At 37.7% G+C, this 10336-nt stretch overlaps 1 pseudogene; it reads left to right on the top strand.

Moving 5' to 3' along the window:
* The first annotated feature begins 3016 nt into the window (after positions 1-3016).
* Positions 3017-3680, top strand: LOC712382 (large ribosomal subunit protein eL18 pseudogene; annotated as a pseudogene).
* Positions 3681-10336: the final 6656 nt, after the last annotated feature.

Below are 10336 nucleotides of genomic sequence, written 5' to 3' on the forward strand. Positions count from 1 at the left end.
GAAGTGCTTCTCCACTATTTCAACTTTAAAAACACTTTTCTATGTCATTACAAAAAATAAAAAACATGAAAAAGCAATATAGGGTTAATCTCACCATTTAACCAATAAAGAATCAGAGGATGAAATAACCTATTTGACAAATGATTCCAAACAGGCAATGCCAATGACAGGATTACAACTGACATGCCTTGATTCTCTTCAGTTTCATCCAGAATCACATAAAATTATAATATATGGTTTTCATTGTTTAATATTTAAACTCATAATACTTTCACTGACTTCCTTGAATATGCTACTTTATGAATAGGTGATCAAATATATATATACTATTCAGATAAGAAACATTAGAATCATTGTTCTTGTGATTGGAAATTATTTTACACTCATGTACCTCATCACAGTCTCCTTCTGAGGGTGTAGAGTTATGTTACACTTTACTGATATATAAATTATGTTATTTAACATATGTTTATATTGGATTTTGGACTTGTCTTAAACTAAGATAAATGTAGGCTCTGTTAGTTATTGCAAGATACTAAATTGTAAGCATTCATTCTTTCAAGAGACTACCCAAGAGCAATTAAACTGCCACTTATGTGTGTAAATAATTCAGGCATTTTTCTGTTTTCTCATTGACACTCCCATGTAAAGAGTAAATGAGGAACTACCATTTAAAGTCACTGGATAATTCAAAGACAAAGATAATTCAGGCAGACATGTAATGCACATAATTTGACTAACCTTGATGAAGTGCAAAATGTTATAATTACAGAAAGGCAGATATTACATATTTATCAGTATAAGTTTAAATGTTTCTTTTTCTTATTGAATTGTACTGGGGAGAAAAGCATAGCAATGACATAAAATATACGGAATATATTTAAATTAGTTTATTAAAGTACTTTTTGAAAAAAAGCCAAAGAAACCAACTCTGTGAAACTTCAATAAAAGGAATTCATTAGCTCACGTTAGCAAATGAAAAAACAGAATTGCCAAGCTTGGGAAAGAGCAAGAACCTATTAAATCTTGGTATTTTTTCCTGGTAAGTGGTCTCATAGTGTTTTGTGGGACGACATCATCCAATTCCTCAGTTCCAGACTCCATTCCTAGAGTCTCAACTCAATATTCAAATTTTCAGTTCAGAGAGTTGTGTTGACCTAGTTTGATATCTATTATTACCCCGGTAGTCAGAGGGACAGGGCCCTATGAACCTGTTCATGCTGTTTCTTTCACTGTCAATGAAATCAGGAAGTGAAACTTTGTCTTCAGTGTTTCTGGTCTGAAGAAAACAGTTATTCTTTGCCCAGGATCATAAGAATTTTTGATCCTTGTAAGGAACATAGGGAGCAATTAGATGTGCTATAAACAAGTCTTTATTCAATGTTTCAGTTTAGACTCATCTAATTCTTTCCATTTAAAATCTATATTATGCCAAGAAACATCACCCTTTTATGTGTCATATAATGTAAGCCAATATTAAATTAGTTAATGAAATGAAGTGTGAGAATGGCCAACTTCCTCAATGAGAAACTTGAATGCTTGTTCTGTGGATACGTCATTCTTGATTAATTCAGCTTGAACCAATGTATATTTCAAATTTATTCTCCCAGTTGCATTCTTCTGATTTTACTTCCCCTCCATACCCTGCCTCTGTCTGCACTCCCGGCAAGGTTGAGTTTGAATAATGGCTACCACAGAGTCACAGCTTCTCCAGGCTAGAAGGATGCAATAGGCATTATAATGAGTGTTTGTTGCCTTATGTCCTTAGGGTCTGCAAGTCTCAGAGATTAAGTTTTTTGGTTTCTTTTTAAATTATTATCATTTTTTGGTATTTTTCTTATACACATTATATTTACTAATGTTAAAAACTCACCAATACATCATTATAATTACTACTTTTTCATCTGTAATTATTTCCTTAGCCCATTACAGCTTAGCTCCCAGCCACTGCTTTGGCTGCACTGGCACATATTTATTACATGCATATTAGGTTTCTACATGTTACAGGCCCCGAAGTACCATGTACAGTAGGATTTTATACAATTGCTTTTCAAATAAGACAAAAAAGGGGAAAAAAATGTAGTAATAATGGCTGTTATAATCACCTGATAACTTATATGTAGCTTATTATTCTCTTGATTAATATTTATTATTATCAAGAAAACTTTCCCATAATCTCCTCATTATTTATCTGTTATTAAAGAAAGACATAGCAAAATGTCCCCAACAGCCTGAGTTTCACCATCTGTGGGCACATTGCGAGGTGATGTGGGATCTTGATGAGTTTCTCCCTAACTGCCCATGGCTTCTATTTTATTAATTGGAATGTAAATCACACTGCCTTTCACCAAATCTTAGTCTAATAACCCTTTTCTAATCCCAATTTCTCTGAGAGAGCATATGCCCAGCAAAATAATTTCTAGAACTGATGTCTTAATGATTTAGACTTCTTCAAAATTGGAAGCAACTAAAAAATGAGTATCAGACTTAACGGCGATCTCCATAGGAGGAGCTCAGGGAAATCTCTGTAGCCTGCTGCTGTTAGTTGTTTGTATTGTCTGCACATAACTCTCAAGAAAGTCTGATTGGCCTACTTGAGAACACATGACAACTTTCTTAGTCAACATAGCTGCTAAAACAAAATACTATAGACCGGGTGGCTTAAAAACAAAAATGTATTTCTCACAGTTCTGAAGGCTGGGAAGTCCAAAGTCAGAGTGCCAGTATAGTAGGGTTCTGGTGAATCTCTGCTTCGTGGTTTGCAGACGGCCATCTTCTTAATAAGTCCTCTGGTGGGATAGAGGGAGACGGGGAGAGGGAGGGAGAGAGAGAGGGGTATGGGAAGGGGAGAGGCTCCTTTCTTTGTAAGTAAAGAAAGGAGGACCCTTTCTTTACTTGTAAGGGCACTAATGCTATCATGAGGTCTCCACTCTCATGACCTAATTAGACCCCATCTCTAAACACTGTCACATTGTGAATTAGAATTTTAACACATGAAATATAGAACACATTTCATCTTTCCGGACCTGGCCGAGCAGGAGGCGCCATCATGGGAGTTGACATCCGCCACAACAAGGACGGAAAGGTTCCGCGCAAAGAGCCCAAGCGCCAGGATATCTACCTGAGGCTGTTGGTCAAGTTGTATAGGTTTCTGGCCAGAAGAACCAATTCCACATTCAACCAGATTGTGCTGAAGAGGTTGTTTATGAGTCGCACCAGCTGGCCGCTTCTGTCCCTTTCCCCAATGATCTGGAAGATGAAGCTTCCTGGCCGGGAAAACAAAAGGGCCGTGGTTGTGGGGACCATAATGGACGACGTGCGGCTTCAGGAGGTGCCCAAACTGAAGGTATGTGCACTGCGCTTAACCAGCCGGGCCCGCAGCCGCATCCTCAGGGCAGGGGGCAAGATCTTCACTTTCGACCAGCTGGCCCTGGACTCCCCCAAGGGGTGCGGCACTGTCCTGCTCTCTGGTCCTCGCAAGGGCCGAGAGGTGTACCGGCATTTCGGCAAGGCCTCAGGAACCCCACACAGCCACACCAACCCTACGTCCGCTCCAAGGGCCGGAAGTTCGAGCGTGCCAGAGGCCGACGGGCCAGCCGAGGCTACAACAACTAACCTTGGATCCTACCCTCTTATTAAAAATATTTTGAATGCTGAAAAAAAAAAAAAAAAAAAAAGAACACATTTCATTCATAGAACCACCAAATCAAGTGAATTCAGCAATTCAAAACCTAACTCCAAAATTATATTAATTATGTGAAGATGGAATGAGAGGGTAGGAGTCTCTAAAAGAACAGTAACTCCAGGAGGAGAAAATATGACACCTCTATTTCCTTCCCTTAATGACAGATTGAACAAATTCAGTAGATTTTAAGTCACTTTTGATCATCAGAGAAGTACAAAATCAACTCTAAACCCATCTATCTCTTCCCTAACCTTGCTTCAGAATTAGCCTTTGACTGGGGATCTGTACTAGGGGAGAAGCTATGGTCTGAAGACTGCTCCTTCTTTTCTTAATCTCCTCTTTCATCTGTTTCTAATATTGCCAAAACTAGGGAAAGTGATGCATATGCTTTATTCTTGACTGGGAAGCAATTGCAATTCTCTTTCAGTTGCTGCTACCTTCTGGCTAACACAGACACTTCTATGTGGCAGGCATCTTGGGCACATGGTAAGGGTTGTTTTTTTTTTGTTTTCAGCTTTGGCAATGGGGGTGGGCAGGTGCTGTGGGCTATTCCTACTGCCTAGTTCACTGATGCGTATTTTATGTGTTATCAAGGATCTGCTTGACTTCTTTCAGCTCTTGCCAACTTAGGTGCATTTTTGAAACTGTTCCTACCAAAATACACTTAATTGGCAGGGAGCCATTTTTCTTGAAATACTAGCAAATACTGTACTGCAAGCCTAGTCATAGTCTGTAGTGTCCAGTTGATCCACACGGATACACGTAGAGCATTAATGTCATGCCAAAGAGTGGGAAAGAGGGTATTTCCTGTTGCTCCCTTTCTCTCCTGCCGTTTCTCTCCAAGCCACTACTCATCTGCTGAGCTTGTCGCAATGGCAGTTCAGCAGAACTGCCCCCTAAGCAGTGACTGAGAATGAACAACTTCCTACATGTTTCTTTGACACTTAATTCTTCGCTCAGCACCGTAAGACAGGTCAAAAAAATTAATTCTTCACAAAACTGACTTCAGTATCATTTGTTCACTTTCTGTTTACATCGTGTCAAAATACATCTATGTACAGTATATAGGAAAATCAATCCTTTAAGGTCCTATGTGTGGCAAATATTTCCCTGTTTTATAAATTAACCCCTTGAAATGTTTTACTAAAAATAGAGTTGCAATTTTTATGTAGTAAAGTGTATCTTTTTTATAATTTGGAATTGTGTTTTATGCCTCAAAATCTTTTTCTCTATAAGATTATAATTTCATTCACTTTTGGCAATCATAAAAATGCACCTGTGCAAATAGATATTTGATTCATTTGAAATTTATTTTATTGTAAGGAGAATGGTGAAGGTACTATTTTATTTTAGTAGATACCCAGTTTTCCCAGTATAATTTACTTAATAATTTGCATTTTCCTCATTGATTATAATGATCACTAGTGTATATTAAGTATCATGCTGTTTTCTTGGAAATCTACTTTTAAGCATTAATGAGCTGCTCATTTTCTAGATTCTGTATTGTTTGGTTAGTTTTGTAATTGTTTAGAATGATACATTTAAAACTGTAACATGTCCATTAACATGGCATCTTTCTAATTGCTTAAATCTTCTTACATGTTCCTTGGTAGAATTTTGATATTTTCATAATGTAAGTACAATACACTTATAAAGTTTATTTTCAAGTGTTTGTGACACAATAAGAAATATATATATTTGTTCTCTACACCCCTGTTTCTGAAACAGAGTTACTAAAACACTTGTAATTTTCTGAGTGTCAGGGATGTTAGGAATATCATTTGTTCTAATATTTGATCTTTGACCCTGGTTTGTGACACAGAGATCCTAAATCTCTTGGAATTTCCTGGGTGATGAGAGCCTCTTTTGTTTAATAAGTGACTTATAATGATCTCCCGGATAGCTTCAGGATGGGGACAGGTCACCAGAAAGACCAAGCCATGATTAGAAGTTTAGAACTTGCAGTTCCCCCTACCCACTTCCTCCAGGAAATGGACAGGGCCTGATGATCAAGTTAATAATCATTTTTATGTGATAATGTCTCCATTAAAAAAATTCCTAAAAGACAGTGTTCAGACAGCTTCTAGGTAGGTGATCACACCCACCTGCTGGGAGGGTGGTACATCTCAGCTCCCTGCAAACACAGCTCCTATGCTTCCGGATCTCAGCTTTGTACCTCTTTATCTGGCCGGTCATCTACACCTTTGACCATCCCCTTTATGATAAACCAGTAAAGGTAAGTAAGCACAGTTTCCTGAGTTCTGTGAACTGTCATTGCAAATTTGAACCTGAGGAGGGGGTTGTGAGAATCCCTGATTTATAACCACATTAGCAGTGTACATAGTTAAGTAGGGACTCACTACTTGCAATCCACATTGCTTAGGGTGTCGAGTTGTGGGACTGAACCCTTAACCTGTGAGGACTGCACTAACTTCAGGCTAGTGTCATAATTGAATTGTAGTACACCCAGCTGGTATCAGAGAATTGGTTGGTGTGAGAAAAACAACAACAACAATCTCCTATCAGAAGTATGGAGTCAGTACAGAGAAATAAGGAATGGTGTTTCTATGCTTTATTTTATGCTCTGTTGGATACTCCTCTGATTCTGTGCTTCTTTCTTCCCATAATATTTTCTAAATTATTGTTACATTTTTGTAAAAATGTCTCTGTCTTATTATTGCTACCTGCAAAATTAACAAAATATCTTATATTTAATATTTTTTCAGTTAACTGTATTGGGTCTTCCCAATGAAAAAAAAAATCTTTAGGAAAGGGTGATAACTTTGCCTTTCGCTTTCTAATATTTATAATGCTTTTTGGGGGTGATGTTTTGAATTAATTGGTGAAGATCTTTTGAGTAATGTAAATGATATCAATTTCATAAAATGTTGTTTTTTTCTCCTCCTCTTCCTCCTCCTCCTGTACCTTGTTGATGATGATAGAAATGTATCAAGTACTTCACTATTTCAAAAGATAAAGGCTTTGCTAACACATGTGCATGTTTGTATGTATTTATGATATATTTCAGCTTTGATCTGGAATCAAACATTATTTGTGATTTGTATATAAATATTTAATAAGTTAATATAAATAAATGTCTTAATATATTATATTTGGTTTGCTGTATATTATTTCAATATTCCAAGATTCTATTTATTGGTATTTATAGTAGATATTTCACATCACTTTTCAGAACTAATCTTGGTCTTAGTGGTGGTGTTGCTTTTAAAATGTATCTTTGCCAGGTTGCTGTATTAGCCCCGACTCTCTAGAAAGCAGACTCTGAACAAAATATTAAAGTGTTGACACATTAATTGGGATGTTCAAGTTCAGTAAAAGTGAGGAAACAAAGATAAACAAGGCAAGGAAAATTGGAAGTGCCATGATGATGGGCCATTGTTGGTCGTTACTTGATGACAAGCCAGGCAGAGACATGGCAGGTAGCTCAGGAAGTATGTTCTCCGGCCATGTATACCACTTTGCTATAGTTGTTATACCAAAATACCAAGGATCCAGTGGCTTACACAACTGACAAGTATTTTCTCACAGTTTTGGAGTGGAGAAGTCCATGATCTAGGTACTGGCAGGTTTGGTGTCTTCAGAGGCCTCTCTCCTTGGTATACAGATGTCCACTTTCTTGCTTTGTCTTCACATGGTCTTTCCTCTGTATGTCTGTATCCCTAGTGTCTCTTTGTGTGTTATAATTTTCACTTTTTGCGAGGGCATCAATCAGGTTGGATTATGACCCATCCTAACAACCTCATTGTAATTCAATTACCTCTTTAAAGACTCTATCTCCAAATAGTTACATTCTGAGATACTGGAGGTCGAGACTTCGACATATTTAAGGAAAAACAATCAGCCCATGCACCATGCAAAAGAAATTTCATTTCTGAACACTCCACAGAGGGAAAATGGAGGGAGGATCTATTTTTGTTAAACCCCCCTCATTTTCCATTGACCAAGTTCATCCCATGGGAACCTAGCTCTCCCAAATAATGATGTTTCACATAGAAGAACTTAAGGAGTCAATCACATAAATAAATTCAGATTGTGGGGCTTGCTATCCAGAAGACCCAGAACTTCAACCTGTATTCCAGGCCAACAAAGTATATTGAAAATATTCTCAAAGCAGTGCAGTTCAGAATCTGAGGAGCTGTACATATGGTTTGTTTCTGAAACAGCTTTCTTATAATCATGTTGACTTTGTAAGGGGAATTTGGGAGCTTTCATTTTCTTTCTGCAGTAAATTGCATCAGAATTATTTTTTCAATTAATTTGAAATAGTTCACTTGAGAAATCATGTGGGTGTGACATTTTGGAGAAGAACATTCTTCATCAACATTCTCTATTTGTCTTTAATGATAATTCATCTATTTAAGGTTTTATAACTTTTAGAATCAAACTTAATAACTCATATATTCCTAAAAACTTCTCTATTTCATTTATTTTCAAATATATTTGTCGTTTTGTATGAAATTATCTCTCAAAAGACAAATTAATCTCTTTTATTATTGAACATTTCTACTTTCTGGCTTTCATATTTAATCTATCACTTATAATTATTTCTTCTAGTGTTTTTTATCTTATATCAATTCACTAACTTCTGCTTTTAAAAAACTTTTTAAGTCTCCACTGTAGTTTTTTTTTTTTGTATTTTTTTTCAATATAAAAAATGCATGATGGCTGTGTGCGATGGCTCACGCCTGTAATCCCAGCACTTCAGGAGGCCGAGGCCGGCAGATCATGAGGTCAGGAGATCGAGACCATCCTGACTAACACAGTGAAACCCTGCCTCTACGAAAAATACAAAAAATTAGCCAGGTGTGGTGGCATGTGCCTGTAATCCCAACTACTCAGGAGGCTGAGGCAGGAGAATCGCTTGAACCCAGGAGGTGGAGGTTGCAGTGAGCCAGGATTGCTCTATTGCACTCCAGCCTGGGTGACAGAGCAAGACTCTGTCTCAAAAACAAACAAAAAACAAAACAAAACAAAAAATGCATGACATAACAAGAAGTAACAACAACAATAAACTTTCTAAATTTCATCATTTTATCTTGTTTTCATTAGCTAAGTGTTTGGCTTTTTCACTTGACAAGTCTGAGTCAATTTCTTTTAAATGTATATCCATTATGTAAATACTTGGTTTTCTAAAACTATCTAATTGTTCTTTATTTTTAAGATATTTGAGTCTAAACCTTTTAAATGTATTAACTTCTATTATCATTGGAATATTTGATTTAAAAATATGCCTTTTTGACTTGTAGTCAAAAATTGTATTGAGTATAATTTATATACAATGAAACAACAAAATCCTAATTTATCTTTTCTTTTTGTTTTTTCTTTGAGACAGGATCTTACTGTGTTACCCAGGCTAGAGTGCAGTGGCATGATCTCAGCTAACTATAGGCTTCTCATCCTGAGCCCAAGTGATCTTCCCACCTCAGCTTCATAAGTAAATGAGACTATAGGCACACCGCATCAGGCCTGGCTAATTTTTGTAGTTTTTCTAGAGGTGGGGTTTCACCATGTTGCTCAGGCTGGTCTCAAACTCCTGGGATCAAGCTGACATCCTGCCTCTACCTCCCACACGGCTGGGATGACAGACATGAGCCACATCACCCAGCCTAATTTTTCATTTTAATAAGTTTTGAAAAATTTATACATCTATGTAACCTCAACCCAAAAAGGGATATAGAAAGTTCTCTGGCTATCTCTTTCCAGTCAGTTTTCAAAACTGCAGAAGCAACCACATTTTAACTTCTAACATCAAAGATTAGTTTCATGTGCTCTTGTGTCATTAAAATGGAAGCATACAATATGCCTTTCTTTTAGTTAGCATAGTGTTTTCTGAAATTCATCCATGTTGTCATGTATGTGGGGATTAGAGTGGGCCTTAATTCAATCTGGTGTGATTATAAAAAGAAGTTTAGACACACAAAAGAGACAACAAGTGCACGTGTGCACAAAGGAAACATCATGTGATGACATGGCAGCAAGGCAGCCATCGCAAGCTGGGAAGAGAAACCTCAGAGGAAATCAAACCAAGCAGCACCCGATCTTGGGATCTTGGGCTTCCAGCCTCCAGAGATTTGAGGAAGATACATTCCTGTTATTTAAGCCACCCAGGCTGTGGCGTTTTGTTATGGCAGCTGTAGCAGGCTAACACATGGATAAAGCTGCTATGAACATCTTGATATCCTGGACTTGTTGTTTGTTTGTTCGTTTTTGAGACGGATTCTCACTCTGTCACCCAGGCTGGAGTGCAGTAGCTCAATATCGGCTCATTGCAACCTCCGCCTCCTGGGTTCAGGTGATTCTCCTGCCTCAGCATCCTGAGTAACTGGGACTACAGGTGCCCACCACGCCCGGCTAATTTTTGTATTTTTAGAAGAGATGGGGTTTCACCATCTTATCCAGGCTGGTCTCAAACTCCTGACCTTGTGATCTGCCCACCTCGGCCCCCCAGAGTGCTGGGATTACAGGCATGAGCCACTGTGCCTGGCCCCTGGACTCTTTTTTTTTTTTTTTTTTTTAATAGACATGTGTTTTCTTTCCTCTTGGGCAAATACCTTATAGCAGCAGTCACAACCTTTTTGGCACCAGGGGAAGGTTTCATGTAAGACAATCTTTTCATGCACAGTGGGTGGG

The sequence above is a fragment of the Macaca mulatta genome, chromosome 18, assembly GCF_049350105.2.
Source record: "Macaca mulatta isolate MMU2019108-1 chromosome 18, T2T-MMU8v2.0, whole genome shotgun sequence".
In the NCBI taxonomy this organism is placed as follows: domain Eukaryota; kingdom Metazoa; phylum Chordata; class Mammalia; order Primates; family Cercopithecidae; genus Macaca; species Macaca mulatta.